Genomic DNA, 13,538 nt, shown 5'->3' on the forward strand with positions numbered 1-13,538 from the left:
TATATATATATATATATATATATATATATATCACATTTTTTTATCCATTCATCTACTGAAGGGCATCTAGGTTGGTTCCACAGTTTAGTTATTGTGAATTGTGCTGCTATAAACATTGATGTGGCTGTGTTCCTGTAGTATGCTGTTTTTAAGTCCTTTGGGTATAGAACAAGAAGAGGGATTTATGGGTCAAATGGTAGTTCCATTCCCAGTTTGCCAAGGAATCTCCATACTGCTTTCCATATTGACTGCACCAATTTGCAGCCCCACCAGCAATGTATGAGTGTACCTTTTCCCCCACATCCTCACCAACACTTATTTTTGTTTGTCTTCATAATAGCTGCCATTCTGACAGGAGTGAGATGAAATCTTAGAGTGGTTTTGATTTGCATTTCACTAATTGCTATTGATGATGAACATGTTTTTCATATATTTCTTAATTGATTGTATATCCTCTTCTGAGAAGTGTCTGTTCAGGTCCTTAGGCCCATTTATTGATTAGGTTATTTGTCTTTTTGATGTTTAGCTTTTTGAGTTCTTTATATACCCTTGAGATTAGTGGTCTATCTTATGTGTGAAGGGGTACAATTTTGTCTTTTTGCCAACTTTTGGTTTTGGTAGGATTTTCAAGAATCGGTTGGCTGTAGATATGTGGGTTTATCTCTGGGTTCCCTGTTCATTCCCTTGGTCTTCATGTCTGTGTTTATGCCTGTTCCATGCTATTTGTGTTACCATGGCTCTGTAGTATATTTTGAAATCAGGTGTTGTGGTGCCTCTAGCATTGTTCTTTTTGAACAGAATTGCTTTAGCTATTAGGGGTCATTTGTGATTCCTTATGAATTTTAGGATTGTTTTTCTAGTTCTGTGAAGAATGTTATTGGTATTTTAACATGGATACACACGATACTTTGATTTGGTAGGAAGGGGCAGTGCTCAGTTAGTTTTGGGGGAAAGGGTTATGTGGCATGTTCTCTCTCTGTTTCCATTTTGTAAAGCAGCTTTGTGGAAGTGTGATGAACATATAATAAACCACAGATATTTAAGAGAACAATGGGATAAATTTTGGCATCCATAATTATCCAAAAGCTATCAAAAACATCAAGATGATTAACTTATCTGTCAATTGACAAAATTGACTAGTGCCTTAGCCAACCTTCCTTCTTGCCCATCCTAGATCGCACTCTGCAATCTCCAGGAAAATAATGACCTACTTTCTGTCATTATAAATTATGTTTATGATTTTATGCAAATGAATCATATTGTGTGTACTATTTTAAAATTTTTTATTTGTTCTTTTTAGGTATTCATGACAGTAGAGTGTATTTTGACATATTATACCTACTTAGAGTATAACTTATTCTAATTAGGACTCTATTCTTGTGGCTAAACATGATGTGGAGTTACACTGGTGATGTACTCATGTATGAACATTATGTCCAATTCATTCTACTAACTTTCCTACTCACAATCCCTCTCCCTTCCCTTCATTGTCCTTTGTCTAATCCAACGAATTTCTATTCTTCCCTCCCTCAACTATTATTGTGTATTAGCATCCACATATCAGAGAAAACATTGGGCCTTTGGTTTTTGAGTATTGGCTCATTTCACCTGGCATGATATCTCTAGTTTTTTCCATTTACTGGCAAATGCCATAATTTCATTCTTCTCTATGGCTCAGTAATATTCTATTGTGTGTATATACCACATTTTATTTTTTCATTCATATTTTGAAGGGGGACCTACGTTTGTTCCACAGCTTTGATTTTGTGAATTGAACTGCTATAAAGTGATGTGGCTGTGTCACCATAACATGCTGATTTTAAGTCTTTTGTGTATATACTGAAAAGTGGGATACCTGGGTCAAATGGTGGTTCCAATCCTCGTTCCTTGAGGAATCTCCATACTGCTTTCTATAGTGTTTGCACCAATTTGCAATCCCACCAGTGATGTATGAGTGTACATTTCCCCCCACATCTTTGCTAACATTTATTGTTACTTGTTTTCTTGATAATTGCCATTCTGACTGGATTGAGATGGAATCTCAGTGTAGTTTTCATTTACATTTCTCTAATTGCTAGAGATGTTGAAATTTTTTTCATACATTTGTTGATCATTCATATTTCTTCTTCTGTGAAGTGTGTGTTCAATTCTTTTGCCCATTTACTAATTGGGTTATTTGTTATTTTTGGTGTGAAGTTTTTTTTGAGTTTTTTATATATCCTGAAGAGTACATCCTGGAGATCAATGCTCTATCTGAGGTGCATGTGGCAAAGATTTTCTCCCTTTCAGTGGACACTCTCTTCAAGTTCTTGTTTCCTGTGCTATGAAGATTTTTTTTATTTGATGTAATCACATTTATTGATTCTTGATTTTACTTCATGCATTTTAGGAGTCTTTTTGAGCAAGTTGATTCCTGAGCCAACATGATGGAGATATGGGCCTACATTTACTTCCAGTAGGTGCAGGGTCTCTGGTCTAATGTCTAGGTCCTTAATCCACTTTGAGTTTAGTTTTGTGGAGGGTGAAAGATAGGGGTATAATTTTATTTTATTACATATGGATTTCCAGTTTTCCCAGCACCATTTGTTGATGAGCCTATCTTTTCTCAATGTGTGTTTATGGCACCTTTGCCTAGTATGAGCTAATTGTATTTTTGGGGGTTTGTCTCTGTGTCTTCTATTCTTTATAACTGGTCTTCATGTCTGATTTGATGCCAATACTGTGCCATTTTTGTTACAATAGTTCTGTATTTAAGGCCTGGTATTGTGATGCCTCCTGCTTCACTTTTCTCACTAAGGATTGCTTTGGCTTTTCTGGGCCTCTTATTTTTCCAAATGAATTGCATGACTGCTTTTTCTATTTCTATGAAAACATCATTGGAATTTTAATAGAAATTACATTAAATCTGTATAGCACTTTTGGTAGTGTGGTCATTTTGACAATATTAATTCTGCCTATGCAAGAACATGGGAGATCTTTTTTCTAAGGTCTTTTTAAAATTTCTTTCTTTAGTATTCTATAGTTTTCATTGTAGAGGTATTTTATCTCTTTTGTTAGGTTGATTCCCAAGTATTTTATTTTTTGAGGCTATTATAAATGGAAAAGTTTTCATAATTTATCTATCAGTTGATTTATAATTAGTTTATAGGAACACAATTGATTTATAGATGTTATCTTTATATCCTGCTACTTTGCTGGAATTCATTTATGAGTTCTAGAAGTTTTCTGGTGGAGTTTTTGGGTCTTCTAAATATAGAATTATGTTGTCAGCAAATAGGATAGTTGGAGATCTTCTTTTCCTATTCTTATCCCATTGATTTCTTTCTTCACTCTAATTGCTATTTCTAGAGTTTCAAAGGACAATGTTGAATAGAAATGGTGAAAGAGGATATCCCTATCTTGTTCCAGTTTTTAGAGTGAATGGTTCCAATTTTTCTCCATTTGGAATGATGTTGGCCTTGGATTTAGCACATATAGTTTTTACCATTTTGAAGTATGTTCCTACTATCCCTAGTTTTTCTAGTGAATGAATGGATGCTGTATTTCACCATGAATGGATGCTATATTTCATCAAATGCTTTTTCTAAATCTACTGAGATAATCATGTGATTGTTGTCTTTAAGTCTATCAATGTAATGAATTACATTTATTGATTTTTTTATGTTAAATCAAATTTGCATCCCTAGGATGAACCCCACTTGATCATGGTGACCTAACTTTTAGAATATGTTTTTGAATATGATTTGACAGTATTTTGTTGAGAATTCTTGCATCTATGTTCATAAGAGATATTGGCCTGAAGTTTTTCTTTCCTTGATGTGTCTTTGTCTGGTTTTGGTATCAGCATTGTATTCATTGTGTCCCAGAGATTTTGAGAAGTTTGTCACTATTCTTATTTACCTCTACGTGTTTTTTAATTTTATCCCTGATTTCTTCTTCTACCATCAATCCTTCAATAACATTCATTTAATGAGTTTGGAAGGACTCCCTCCTTTTGTATTTAATGGAATAATTTGAGGAGGATTATTGTTAGTTCTTCATGGGACATCTGGCAAAATCCAGCTGAGAATTTGTCTTGTCCTGACCTTTTCTGAGTTGATAGGCTTTTATTGGCATCTTCAATTTTATTGCTTGAAGTTGATCTGTTTAAATCATGCATGATCTCCTCGTTCAGTTTAGTAAGTCACGTCTCTAGAAATTTATCACTGTCTTCAATATCTTCTATTTTATTAGAATATTTATAAATTTTCAAAATAGTTTCTGATTATCATCTGTATTTCAGTAGTTTTGATTGTGATATTTCCTTTTTTCATTATGGATTTTAGTAATTTGAGTTTTCTCTCTCTTTCTCTTCATTAGCCAGGCTAAGGTTATATCAATTTTCTTGATTTTTTTCAAAGATCCAACTTTTTGTTTTATTGAATTTTGGAAATTTTTTTGGTTTAAATTTCATTAATTTCAGCTCTGATTTTAATTATTTCCTGTCTACTGCTTTTGGTGTTGATTTGTTCTTTTTCTAGGGCTTTGATATGTTAGGCTATTTATTTTATGACTTTCTATTATTTTAATGAATGAGCTCAATGCAATAAACTTTTCTCTTAGCATTGTCTTCATTGTGTCCCAGAGATTTTGATGTTTGTTGCTATTCTTATTTACCTTGAAGTATTTTTTAATTTCATCTTCTACTATTGGTCATTCAATAGCATATTACTTAGTTTCCAGGTGTTAGAGCACCTTCTATTTTTTATCATTGATTTCTAATTTAATTCCATTATGATATGATAGAATGCAAGGTATTATCTCTATTTTTTTCGTATTTGATAAGAGTTGCTTTGTGGAATAAGATATAGACTGCTTTAGAGAAGAATTCATGTGCTTCTGAGAACAAAGTATATTTAGTCATTGATGGATAAAATATTATATATGTGTCTGTTAAGTCTAAATTATTAATTGTGTTTGTGCTTTTTAGTTTTATAGGGTCTTTATTTAATTTTTGTTTGGAGAATATATCCAGTGGTGAGAGAGATGTGTTAAAGTCACTCAGTATTATTGTGTTGTGATCTATATAATTCTTGAAATAGAGAAGGGTTTGTTTGATGTATGTAGAAGCTCCACTGTTTGGGGCATAAATATTATGATTGTTATGTCTTGTTGATGTATAATTCCCTTAAGCAGTATGAAATGATCTTTTTGGTTCCTTCTGATTAAGTTTGACTTGAAATCCACTTTATCTGATATAAGGATAGAAAACCCTGCCTATTTATGCAATTCATGTGAATGATGTTTTTTTTCCCATTCTTTTACCTTCAATCTGTGGATGCCTTTGCCTCTCAGGTGAGTCTCTTGGAGACAGCATATAGTTGGATCTTATTTTTTAATCCAATATGCCAGTCTATGTCTTTTGATTGATGAGTTTAAGCTATTAACATTCAATGTTGTTATTGAGATATGATTTTTATTCCTTACCATTTTGATTTATTTCTGGTTGAATTAGTTTCTCCTTTGATTGACTATTCTTCTAGTATGGATCTTCCCTTTGATTGTCTGAACTTTTAGTTTTTATTTCTCTTTCATGAAATATTTTGCTGAGTATGTTTTGTAGTTCAGGCTTTCTAGTTGTATTTGTTTTTACAGACTTTCTAATCATAAATTCTTTTTTTCTTTTTTCTTTTTGAACCAGGGATTGAACCCAGGGACACTCAATCACTGACCCACATCCCTAGACTTGTTTTGTATCTATTTAATGAAAGGGTCTCACTGAGTTGCTTAGGGCCTCACTAAGATGCTGAGATTGGCTTTGAACTCATGATCCTCCTGCCTCAGCCTCCTGAGCCATTAGAGTTATAGGCATACACCATTGCACCTGGCTTATACTTTTGAATTCTTTTAACTTTTGTTTAACATGGAAGGTTTTTATTTCATCATCAGTCTGAAGCTAAATTTTCTGGGTACAGTATTCTTAGCTGCCATCCATTTTCTTTCAGAGCTTGGAATATACTATTCCAGGACCTCCTAGCTTTGAGGGTCTGGGTTGAGAAATCAGTTGATATCCAGATTGGTTTCCCTCTAAATGTGACCTATCATTTTCTCTGGCAGCCNATATATACATACACATACATACATACTGTGTTTGTATTTGTGTGTGTTTGTGTGTGTGTGTGACCATTGTTTATTCATTCATCTCTTGTTGATAATTTGGGAGTATTTCCAGTCCAATATTTCTATTACAAAAATGCCATGAACCTTGACATACAAGTATTTACTTACATGGGCATATGCTTTCATTTATCTTCAATAAATACCAGCTTGTGGAATGACTGGATGATCTGACCATGTTATGTTTAACTTTTTAAAAAAATAGCTAAAGTGGTTTCTGAAATGAATAAACCACAGTGTACTCTCACCAGCACTGATGAAAGATTTAGCTGTTCTACCTTCTCTCTTGCATTTGGCATGGCCAGTCTTTTTAATTTGGACCATTCCAAACGTTTCCATATGTATCCATTTGTACCCACTGGTTTTCAGAGAATACAGTGGCTCCTTTGAAAAAAATTTGATCTATCCTTTGTGTTTAAACATATGTACCTGCCACTGTGCATTAAGAGACAAGATGGCCTTTTGGAAATAATTTATCTTAAAGAAATAAGGAGTCTGTCAAAGGGAATAGACCTAGTAACAGAATGAGAGAAGGGCAGTCGGGGAACCTCATGGCTGTGAGAACAGAATTCATCTTGCTTTAGTTTAGTGTATGTGCACGGGGGAAAGAGTTGTTATGCCCTGAAGTGTGAAGAACTTAGAGGGTGCAAACAAACTTGAGGGTTTCTTCTCTGCTCAAATATCACACAGAAGGTGTGTTGACATAGGGGAATAGGAGGGGTCTCTGTGGTTGAGTTTTTCCCATTTCACCAATACTAGGGGTGGAAACTTCCCCAGTCCACCTGGCCTCCTGTGGTGGCAATGGTGTTGGTAGATGCACTGAGGAACTGTCAGGCTCAGACTGATTGAGGGGATGATTTTTAACCAGAACTTGATTATGAGAACAACCTTGAGGATGATTGAGAAGGGACTGTGATTTCCCTTTTCCATTTCTAAAACAACCAGGAAGAGGGTCACAGCCATTGGTATTTGGCAGAATAGGTGAGTCTGCATCTATACCCAACAGCAGGCTGAAAGCAACAAACACACATAGTCAAAAAGCCAGGTATAATTTTAAAGGGCCATAAGAGATGGATTATGATAGCAGACCTTCACTGAAAAGTTAATGACATGGCAGGGAGTGTTCAGAGTGCTTTACGTGGATGAACTCACTTAGTCTCGTAATGCAGGGCATTTCTAGTCATGACTTTCAAAGCCAAAGAAAGTTAGTGTTCTCAGAGAGAAGGTATTTTATATTTTAAACTACGGGGTCATAGAGACACACAGATGCAATTGCTTTATCATGACTGTACCTATGACCTACTGTCAAAATTATGATCTCCATCTTACAGAAAACAGGCTCAAAATGTTTATGTGAACTTTGTTCAAGGTCACATTGTTAAGAAGTGGTGGAGCCAAGACCAGAATCAAGGCTGTCTGGCTCTAGTGCTTATAGGTTTATATACTCTGCAGTATTGACTCAAGAGAGAAATACAAGACACTCTCCAATTCAGAGAAAAATCAGGTTTGATTGAGGGAAGAGTTTCATGCAAGATACAGTATTTTAAGATGTATCCTTGCAGAATTATGGAAGCAAAAACTTGTAGGTTTGCAAAGATTAGGACAGAATGGATAGAGGGCATTTCTATCTGAAATTAATTATGCTAATTATTTTTAGATAGATTTTTACTCACTCTATATTTGACTATAATTATATTGGAGGCAGCCTGTTAACAGTTTTGGTAGGCCATGTCCCCCTAAAGCTCTGTGCTTCTGTAGGAATACTCAGAGATGAAATGATTGGATGGAAATGATTGATTCACTATAACCTATTCAGTCCACTTTAGTTTGGATGCACTGGGTGGTAACATTAGGCAGGAGGGGCATGGTTGGAGGAGGTAGGTCGGGGGGGGGTATGCTCTGAAAGGGTTCATCTTCTCTGTGCCCTCCCTCTGCTTCCTGACCCTGCCATGAACTGAGCAGCTTTCCTCACTGGGGCCTTCTGCCATGATGTCCTGCCTCATCTTGGGCTCAGAGCAATGGACTCAGCTCACCATTGACTAAATTCTGATACCATGAACTCAAATAAATATTTTGTCCTGTTCTTGTTGGGTACTTTGGTCACAGCAATGAAAGGCTGAGTAAAATACATCCTGTATCAAACATAGGTGAACTGACTTATTAAAAGATATTCTTAAATCTTTTATGTAATATAAACATATATGTTATCTCTCTATTTTCTGGCAGCCTGGAGCTACCATTTCTTTGAGTGTGGCAAGGTGGATGAGGAACACAGGAGCATTGGATTATAACTACCTGGGCTGGTCTAGTTTATGACTGCACTACTCTTTAGCTGAGTGACTCTTCTTTAGCTGGGTGTGTTGCTAATCCTTTTGTGAGAACTGTGAAAATCTGATCTTTCACCGTATTTGAAAGCTAAGTTAGCTGCCACAATTTCATAGAACTGGCAGAAGACATGAAGATCTTGACTCAAAGAACTTTGTTACTCCTGGCAAATGTGGTAGCCAAAGTGTCAGCATTTATACCAGTTCCTACAGGGTGATGTCAAGATGGCAGGTGATGCCTGCATTTGCAGTTGAAGGGGAACCTTGAGTGTAGTGACCCAAAATGTTTTATAGACAATAATTCTACAGGTAGACAATAACCTACGTGGTCTTTGCCCTATTTATTATATAAAACAATAAGCATAGCTGACTTTTGCACCCGAGGGAAGCATTATCTTAATTTTCCAGTAAATTTGTTTTGCAAATATTCTTGAAAAGATAATCCGGAAAAAAAAAAGAAAAGAACAAAAGATGACCAGTGCCCTAGCCAACAATATGTACAGAACCATCAGAAGCCTATAGCAAATTGCCTCCTGACACTACTTGTGCACAGTTTATGCATCTATGATATGGACATAATATGGAGTTCTTTATGGCATCACAGAGAGAATTCAATGAGATAATATTTGAAAAGAATTTAGAAAAGTACCTGAAAAAGTTTCAAGAACTCAATAAATGTTAATCACTATAGTACTTTTTACAAAATTTTATGGCAAAATACACATGACACACACTTTACTGTCTTACCATCTTGAAGTGTGTAGAGCCATTCCTTACCTTCACAGGGCTGTGAAGCCATCACCACCATTTGTCCATAGAACGTTTTTCATTCTGCAAAGCTAAAAATTCTGTATCCATTAAACAATAACGCCCCCTTCCCCATCCCCCATCCTCTATCACCATTCCATTTTCTGTCCCAATGAATTCAACGACTCTCAGTACCTCACTTAAGTGGGATCATGCAACATTTGTCTTTTGTGCCTGGTTTATTTCACTCAGCTTAATGTCCTCAGGGTTCACCATGTTGTAGCACGAGTCAGAATTTCCACCTTTTTAAGGTTAAATAAAATCCTCTTAAATGTTACTGTAGATTGGATGTATCCCCTAAAATTTCATAAATTGCAACCTCAATTTTTCAATGTTGGGAAGTGGAGTTGGAGGAAGGTGTTTGGGTCATGATGTTGGAGCCCACGTGAATGGATAAATGCCTTTCACATGTGAGTGAGTTCTCACTTTCCAGGACTAGATGAATTAATGAAAAGAGCGGATTGTTATACAGAAAATCTGCCTCTCATAGTTTGCCCTTTCTGCGCATGCCCACTTCCTTTCCTCTTTTGTCCCTGAGTCAAGTAAGAAGAGGCTCTTGCCTAAAGTCAAGGAGATGCTGATGCTGTTCTCCAGAAGTTTGGGCCCACACAAACCTCTTTTTTTTCCCCCCATAAATTACCTAATCCTGGGTATTATTATAGAAACAGAATAAGATATATATCTTATTCTGTTTCTGTAACTATATAAATATGTATATATATAATTTTATTCATTCATTCATCTGTTGATAGATACTTTGGTTGCTTCCACATTTTGTCTATGATGAATGTGCTGCTATGAAGATGAGTGTACAAATATGTGTCTGAGTCCCTGTTTTCAGTTCTTTGGAATATAAGCCCAGAAGTGGAATTGTTGGATTTTATGGTTATTCTATTTAAACATGAAGATCTGCCGCAATTATTGCTGTAATTTGTTGTTTTGCTATTATTTATTATTATTATCACCCCCCCTTAACACTCCCCCCCCAAAAAAAAAGAAATAAATCTGAGCTGGCTATGTGGCTCAGTGTTAAAGAGCTTTCCTAGCATGAAAGAGGTCCTGGGTTTGATCCTCAGTAGCATTAAACAAAAAGAAAAGAAAATTTTAGCACAGTCTCATTTGACTGCAGGAAGTTTTGTAAAAGATTCTCCTGAGGTTTGTTTAGTACCTGTTATTCCAAACTCCTGTTCCAAATTAAATTCTCTGCTACCTCCATGCATCCTTTCAGATTCTAGGCCTCCATGACCTCCTTCCTCCCCCAATGTGACCACAGTTCTATCTTCACTCTTCAGTGAACCACAATGTGATATTCTTCTGTGTAACCAATTCCCATAGAAGATTTTACTAAAATGATTCCTGCTGAATCTGGGCTATGGGTCACCGTGGCTCTGAAGTGCACACAACAGGGGACCTCCTTTCCCAATACCCCCTCACCACCACCCCCACTGGGAAAACTTTGCTGTCTTTTATGTCATTATGTAATTTACTGCCAACTTTTACCCAAGATTAGCTTTGCCCTTCTTTTTTGTAACTAAAGGCCCATTAAAGTGTTTTTCATAAATGAAAGGACAATTCCTCCCCTAAGATAAATTTTGCAATTTTCCTAGAATCTAGAAATGGCTGAGGTCAGATTTAGAAAAATTTTACATTGTTTTCTTCTAGCTCCAAGATTAACTACTTGGAATCAAACGATCTGGAGATATTGTGCAATATGTTAATTCTCAATCTTGTAAATTTTTTTTATTAATTCTCAATCTTATAAATTCAGAGTAGAAGAGTTAATTGATATTTAAAAAAAAAGCAGCAAATGTAAAGCCACATCATAAGAAGAGAATGCCTGAATGGTCTACAATTTAGCACTCCTACTAGTCAGGTCAAATGAAGGAACATAATGTCTAGTTCTGTATCCCTGTAAAGAATCTAAACAAAGTGTGATGATGTCATATTTCTGTCTTATTATAGGATAAAAATACTAACATTTGGGAAAAATTTTAAAGAATTAAATGTTACTCCTTATATATATTTCTTTGCCATTGCTCTTTAATTAAACTAACCATTATCACTCTTGAGTAAGACAATTTTCACTGCTCTAGCAGTGGAGAGCTTTTCCCTTCACTTCTTTGTAAAAGACAATATTTATAAAATAGAGATATTTAGTTTGGCACATTATGGTTGGTTTACTTTCTTTAAACATTTTCATATTATCTTCTCTTTTGAATATTCAGATGAATAATTTAAAATTTTCCTACTGTTCAAAAGCAATCAAAACCCTACAGATTTTATATAAGCATTTTAATGAGCTTTTTTTGAATGACTGACTCAATGTGAAATTAGTCAACACTCAATTGGGTTACAAAAGTAGAAAATAATTATTCAGATGCCTGAGTTAGGGTATACTTTCAAGTTCAGCAGACTCTTGTTGAACCAAACTCATCTAACAGAAACTTTGAATTAAAGTTTCTTTTGTTTGTTTTCAAGAATCAGGGGGATGTGGAGGAAAGAAGGGCATGTTATCATGTGAGATAGAATAAAACAGTTGCAACCTTTAGCCTTTGTTCTGAGAAAGTCTGAGTCTTCCGTAGACACGCACAGTCTCATTGGTTGCATATTCCTCCAAAATGAATAATCTGAACTTATGTAAGTTTCATATCTGATAGGAAAAAACACACATTCTCCTATCAGGGAACTACAACTCATGCAAAATTTGCCAGAGACACCAAATACAGTGATTTTGGAATAAATAAGCAGAAAGCTGGACATTCACAGACCTTGCATTTGACAGTTAAATGGGGAGAAAATGCAACTGAATGTCTCCCTGAAGTTGTTAGTAAGTAGTATCGTTCAAAAAGATTATTTAGTATAATGTCACTACTTCCATAAAGAATTTGGAAAGTTTTCTATTCACACACAAACACACATAAATACAAATCCAGGCATACCATGCACATGAATACATACTTACAGACAGACAGACAGACAGAAAGACAGCATGGAATAAGAAAAGATAAATTCAGATTGAAGTGCCAGAAACCAACCAAAGAGGGGCATAGATGAACTATCCGTTGGGAACCTGGGGTAGTGCTTGAAGTGATCACATGGGTATGATGACGATGGTTATTTATTCGTTGTGACTGTGGCTACTCACAATGCTAGGGACCTGCTGAGGGACTCAGCACATTTGAACATTATGCTCGTTTAGTGCTAAGGTTCTTATTCCCAAATCAGATGGAGGAGATATAAGAGCTAAAAGGTGAATACAGCTTAGGAATTCAACCAAATTGGGATTTATGGAAGGAACAATCTTTTTAAAATAAACATTTCCCCATGCCAAAATATTACACATAGAATAGTGATAATTGATGATTGCATTATTAAAAATCTCTAAGAAAAACAAAAAAATTAGAGAATTAATTCAAATAACTTTTTAAGACCTTTTTTGAATATAATTTTAAAATGTTTTTAAAAGCTTTATTGTGATATAATTTAGATAAACAATTTGCTCATGTAGAATGACCAGAACCAATGGTTCCTAACATATGCACAATCATCATTAGTGTCAATTTTAGAACATCCAGTTTCTCAAAAGGAAACGAATTTTCTTCATTTTTCCTTTTTATTATTTATTTTTATTGTGCATTATAGTTAGTAATAATATTGGAATTCATTATACCATATTCATACATGTGCATAACATAATTTCTTCAGTTCCCATTGTTTTTAGACATCATTTTCCAATCCCCCATCTCTCTCATTACTTCTTAACCCTACAACCATTAATCTACTTTCTGTCCATAAATATCCCCATTCTATGGGGTTGTAGCTCAGGGGCAGAGCGCTTGCCTAGCATATTTGAGGCACTGGGTTTGATCCTCAGCACTACTTAAAAATAAATAAATGAAATAAAGGCATTCTGTTTATATACAATTACAAAATTTTTTTAAAAAATTCCCATTATATACTTTCATATAAATGAAATTATGTAATTTGTGGTCTTTTGCAACCAGCTTCTTTCACTTAATGTTTCCAAGGCTGATTTATGTTATAACAAATGTATGTACTATGTCCTTTTTAAATATTTAAATAATATTCTATCAGGCTGGGGCTGTAGCTCAGTGGTGGAGTGCTTGCCTAGCATGTGTGAGGCACTGGGTTCTATCCTCAGCACCACATAAATAAATAATAAATAAAATAAAATAAATAATAAATAAAATAAATAAATAATAAAATAAATAAAATAAAAATTATGTCCAT

The sequence above is a fragment of the Marmota marmota genome, unplaced genomic scaffold (assembly GCF_001458135.2).
Source record: "Marmota marmota marmota unplaced genomic scaffold, marMar, whole genome shotgun sequence".
In the NCBI taxonomy this organism is placed as follows: Eukaryota; Metazoa; Chordata; class Mammalia; order Rodentia; family Sciuridae; genus Marmota; species Marmota marmota.